This window comes from Simochromis diagramma, unplaced genomic scaffold, assembly GCF_900408965.1.
Source record: "Simochromis diagramma unplaced genomic scaffold, fSimDia1.1 OVJJ01000816.1, whole genome shotgun sequence".
Classification (NCBI taxonomy): Eukaryota; Metazoa; Chordata; class Actinopteri; order Cichliformes; family Cichlidae; genus Simochromis; species Simochromis diagramma.
In genome coordinates this window covers 7,875,266-7,881,230 of record NW_024386908.1, presented here as the reverse complement: position 1 = coordinate 7,881,230, position 5,965 = coordinate 7,875,266, and the positions used below count along the sequence as shown (strand labels likewise).

The window sequence follows — 5,965 nt, the reverse complement described above, 5'->3', positions numbered from 1 at the left end:
GCTCCTACCTCAGAGTTGTGCGCTGTCGATCCTACGTGCTGCACAATAATATTCAATATTTAGTATTTACTGTTATATTCACATAGATTATTGCGATGATGTTGTTTATTATATTGCTCTCTTTTCTTGCTTGTTTTCTCTTTTTTCTTTCTCAACAGGTGATCCAGGTGATTGATATATTTATTTTTTGTCTGTTTGTTTTGTTTGTTTTTTGCCCTTTATCACCGTTCCTCTTCCCTGCTGTTTTTCTTTCCCTACCTCTCTTTCTTTCTCCCTTTTCTTTCCCCGAGTCATGTCTGTCCCGTGTGTAGCAAGTGAAAATAAAATAAAATAAACAATAAAAACAAAGGTCAATCAAATGGACCAATACAGCAAGGCCGGGATGGCATTTGGTAAAGTAAATCCGTTGGGCATCTTTCTTGGCCTTTAGACAATAATTCTGATGGCAAAAGAACCAAACGTGTAAGGGTGAAAAAAAAAGAAAAAAAGAAGAAAAAGAAGAAGAAAATTAAGATGAAAGGATATATAGTGGTCCTCAATCTATTGACGTTAAAGGAGGGGTCAGAGGTCAAAAGTGACATGATATACATGTGTACAAAATTTTTATATGGTACTTTCTATATGTTGACAATACACACCACATTTGTAAATGTCAGAGTTTCTAAGTTGCAAGGCTTTTTGTCAGTTTTGACGAAAATTTCATTAAGTTGACTCTAAAGACCTTGGAGGGTGTTAGCCAGATTTTATTGGATTTTTAACAAGATCCCACTGTACACCCCTTCAAAGTTTTGCCAGATTTTTCCCCAAACATTTTGAGCTATTGAGTTTACAAGCAGAAAAAATGACACACGCACACACACAATCACTACTAAAAACATAACCTCTTTGGCAGAGGTAAAAATCCTCCCAAAACACAACAGAAGTGTTATTAGGGAGACAATGTCAGCTGTGTTTTGTGCGCTTTTGCAACATATTTCTGATTGTTGGTGTTTTCTTAAACTGCAGTGTGTGTGTGTTTGACCTCTTAGGGTCATTGTACTATGGTTTCAAGGCATCAAATACACTTTAACTCAGTGAAGCCTGGAGCTTCTGACAAACACAAGCTGTAGTTTGACAATGGCACCTTGACACACCAGTCACAGCATTCTTGTATGTTTAAAACCCACGGTCCATTTTCTAACAGTGTCCAAATCCTTAGCCAGAGTCAGCCAACAGACTCTCCTCATGCCCCATATGGAAACTTTTGTTTTTCCATTTCTTTTTACTTTTGCTTTCACGTGCTGTTTGGTCAGATTTAGCCTAACCAAATTGCAACAGGTAGTTGAATTTTATTGTGAAAGTCTGCGTGGAGCTACACAGTGGTTTTACTGCTGTCGCTTGCCCGTCCCTGCTGTGGTTATTTTAATAAGAACTGTTATTAAGATGGCCACTGCAGCTTCCAAAGGACACCCTGCGAATCTCTGTCTGATATCAGCAGGTTTGAAAAAAAAAAAAAATGCCAGTATTTTAAAATCAGAACCAAGTGAACTTATAGAGCAAAGTGTAAACAAAATCACCAATACTGCACAGTAAAAAACCAAGTGTCAATTTTACACTTACAGAGTTGATTTTAACTCTGCTTCAGATAACATTTGGTTCCACTCAAAATTAGAGTTAAATTTACTCTATGGCCAGTGTTAACTTTTCAGTGTTAATTGTACTCAATTTAGTGTCAAATTAACAACAAAATGTGTAAAAATATTTAACACTGAGGGTTATTCACACTGTTCAGAGTAATTTGATTACACTTTATAGAGCTATTTTTACTCCAAATTTAGTTTAATAATAACACTCTGATGTGTAATAATATATCATTTTTATTTCTCTGTAGTGTGATTTTTTTCATATTCATCGTATGATGCTATATTACTAAATAACTGTGATCTATCCTACATTATGGAAATAACAACAAATATACAGGTTTAAGTAACAGCATTTATTATGTTTCTCATTTCAGTGTCATTTAATTAACGTAACAAACCTTTACAATTAACAGTTCTATGATGCTCACTAGAGAAAGCAATATGACATTTCCCCAATGTCGTAGTTGTTTGCAGAAAAGTAAAAAAGTTGGTCAGGGATGAACTGTATGATGTACCAAAGACATAATGGGCCCTAAAGAGTTCATCAAGGGCTCCTACTGAACCTGTCGCTTTACATGGAAGTGCATGCTTCTCAATCACAATGAAGGTGTGAATGCTGCTTCTTGTGGATCCCTGAGTAAGAAGGTAGGGCTGACTGCTCCGGGTGACGTTGTCTAGCTGCTGCTGTACACTGGTTCCAGCCTACAACAACACATTAAACTAATGTGTTAATTAAGTCACATTAAATTAAGTGACTATCCTCTGACAGTAGATTAGCTCAACTCACTGTCCATGAAAATAGAGGTGATGGAAAGTATATTTTAAATAACATACCTTTGGGAATTTGATGAGGTTATTGACAGCTTGAGATGCAGACATCTTTCCTGGTCTCTTTTGCCCTTGTGCAGATTGTGGTAGCAGATGTAGCAGCAGCAAGATAGTAGACAAGTCACTGTCCCAGCCTACAGACGAATAAACAAAGAACTATTCCAAAAATACATTGAATTGACAGAATTACCTATATAACCAACAATGGCAAATAAAAACAGTCCTAATCATACCATTCTCAACTTCAGTACCGGACTCAGCATTGCACATTAACTCCAAGAGCTCTGAGGTGGGGACAAGTCCATGACAACCTTTGCTTTGAGATTGATGAGCCATCTCTCCAAGAATTTGCTCCCAGTGACCTCACAAAACAGGAGTCGGAAATCTTGTTCTATCTGTAATGCAAAAATACAGAACATAGAGAGGTGTTTGATTGAATCCTGCCTACAAATTAAATCAGTATCATTTAAATGATAAGTGAACTTACATTTGGGAGATTTGCAAACTGAGACGCTTCTTTCCTCCACAGCTTTTCTTTGAATGGTCTTCAACCGCCATGCAATGTATCCTGAACCGCTCTCTGGATCGTAGTAATGTTTCTATGTAATTAAATAAACGAAGAAGGACTATGTTATCAACATTTCTGAGGGCAATTATGTATTTAATGTTGAAAGGTTCCCTTTACTTACATATCCATGTTGTGAATATGGGTCTTCCAGATATGGAGACAGAACAATGCCCTGCGTATACATCACTCTTACGCTTTTAGGGGAAGATGTCCTAATGTATAAATTCAATAATTGGCATTAAACATCACAATTAAAAATAATACAATGTTAAAAATGTTTCTTTATATCTTACATTTTTGATTCTTACCCGTGTTATTCTGTCATCTCAGCCTCAAGTATGTTTCTCATCCGTCTTCTGGTTGCATCTCTCAGAGACTTGGTTTTTGCATACTCTTAAACCTTTCTATAAAATAGAAACATTACTTAAGTTAAAATCAGTTAATTTACACAAAATACATATTTCTTACTAAATAATGAGCAAAACTCTAAAGTAGTGTATGCGTTTGGCATTTGTTTAAAATAATATAAACCAGTAAAGTTAACGTTATGGTAATGTTACCCACTTTTTCTGAAAGTACGTTCGCTTATGTAAGCTAATTAGCAATTATTAGCTTACTGATAAACAGTAATTTAGTTGTTCAAACTGTGCGATTTGACATGTGACAATGATATTATTTAGACAGCATTTAGAAGAAATACATAGTTAAAATGTTTTAGGTTCATATTAACGCAGTGAGAAGATAACGAACATCTTAACTTTTAGCAATGGCTAGTATGTAGCTACTGGAATGTCATTAAACCTGTGGGTAAATGCTGCTAACATGTCCTCACTCGACATCAGTGAAACTATAAAGAGCTATTTAGTTTAAAAATACCTTTTAAACAATGTTACCAGTATGGGAATGTTAACTTCACTTACCTGACTGTGGCAGCTCTTCGGAGAAAATTCCATGCGCATTAGAGCTCTGAGGCCGCACACGCCTGCGGACTGGTAATAATCAACACTGTGTGGAGTTAAGTCTTCACTGCGTGACTAACAAACTTTACACTGACTTTTAACTCCGATGTTAGAGCTGGTTTACTCCTCATAGAGTTGTAAATACTCTATCTAGGTTAAAATAGGTTTACTCTGAAATATTGACGCTCCATTTTTTACTGTGTGGAACCTATATTTTAATGAGATGCACAACTTGGCTACAAAGGAGAATCAATGAATATTTAAGACATGCGAAGGCAACTGGATTACATTCCATTCATCCTGGCTGATGAAGAAGCCTTTGGCTTATCCAGTTAGAGCTGGGGGGCTTCTGCTGGGAGAATAACGTTAGGTACTTCTTTATCTCTGTGTCCAATTTCCTCTTTCCTTCCACGACTTCTACCTTTGCTCTCTATGGTTCTTTGTTTTGCTGTCGGCCTGTAACTCTCCCTCTTTCTCCCCTCCTCTTGGCGTCTCCAGCTCTGCCGCCTCTACTGCATTGCTTCGACCTCTCCCACACACCACCCACACCCACTGCTGTCTGCCTGTCTGTTCAGGCCCTGTGAGCACTCGCACATATTCACACACAGATACACGCACACTCACACTTTCAGCAGCTGAAGCTCTTTTCCAGTGAAATATCAGGGGACTGCTAAGCTAATGCCAACCATTAGATTCTACCAGCATTCAGAAACTGGCAGACCATATGAGTGTGCACATAAGCTAAAATATGATAAGGATGCATGTGTGTGTGTCTGTTTGTGCCTGTGAGAAAATGCCCATGGGTGTGTGGATGTATGAATGTATTATGTGTATATTAATATCTGCCATCCATCATCTATCATATTTGTCATGGAGGTCAGAGGCAGAACGACACAATGTTGGATGAAGAGATGAGAAACAAAAGATGTGTTGAGTCCCTGAACTCATCTTTTTCTTTCTTTTTTTCTTTTCCTCCTTTCAAATGGTCAGAATGATTCTTTATTTCAGTATTTCCCCAGGTGATGCCCTGCTTCAAAGAAAAGAAAAGAATGAGCTGAGAAATCTGCATTCTTGTTTGATATACCAAAATGACCAGAGTGGTGTCATCATGTTGCCCTCTGTGCAATCAGTAGATCGTAAAACTTCAAAATGTAGGGACAGATCCACAGAGTTATTTTAGTTTTTCATGCGACAGAGATAAAACATCTGTGTGTAGCACAACCATTTTATAAGGTGGGAATGCACATATACTGTATCCACTGAAGTATTTTTAGATGTTATGTTATTTGACGTTCATACTATATTAAATTTCAAGTTGGTAGACAATTAAATCTTATTATTGATAAAAAAAAAAATCAAATCTTATGGCAGCAATAAAAACACATTTAAATATTAAGCGGGAATGCGTATAAGCACTGTCATGAATAACGTGTGCTAAGTGTCTTCTGATCTCCATCTGCCTTGGCTCTTGCTTCTTGACATGTGACAGCTGATAAACTGGAAATGATCCAGTGCATGTCACAGGTGTAAAATAAATCTGATTGCTCTAATGTTTCACTGCTGGGGAAACCAGAACAACCGGTAAACCTTTTTACTAGTGAGGATCTGTCTTCTTGAGAAATTAGTCATAAAGATAATTTAGATTCTGGAATTAATTTGTCAAAGATATTTGCATCATAGCAGGATGGGAAGTGTTCTTCTATTGCTAATGCAATCACAATGAAGGCAGGCGGATGGCACATTTCTTACACAATGCTATCCATCCGAAGAAGGGTATGCTGTGGTCAGCAGCGACACTCGGGTGAGCTCTGCCATTTCAAATGATGCTCAGTTTGTACTAAAGTGTCCAAAGTTTGCTAAGAAAATATCCCCCACACCATTACACCACCAGCAGCCTGAATAGCTGATCCAAGGTGAAATGGATTGATGCCAAGTTCTGACCCTACCATTTGAAGCAAAAATACAAACTCATCAGACCAGGCAACGTT

At 37.4% G+C, this 5,965-nt stretch overlaps 1 long non-coding RNA gene across 2 annotated transcripts; it reads right to left on the bottom strand.

Moving 5' to 3' along the window:
* Positions 1-1,530: 1,530 nt before the first annotated feature.
* On the bottom strand, positions 1,531-5,141 carry LOC120735601. Of its 2 annotated transcripts, XR_005696311.1 has the most exons (5): positions 3,939-5,141; positions 3,140-3,422; positions 2,938-3,049; positions 2,457-2,845; positions 1,531-2,324 (listed from the first exon to the last, which is right to left on the bottom strand). It is a non-coding gene; the product is annotated as an uncharacterized LOC120735601 (long non-coding RNA). The 2 variants fall into 2 exon arrangements; XR_005696310.1 differs by having other exon boundaries at positions 2,938-3,422.
* Positions 5,142-5,965: the final 824 nt, after the last annotated feature.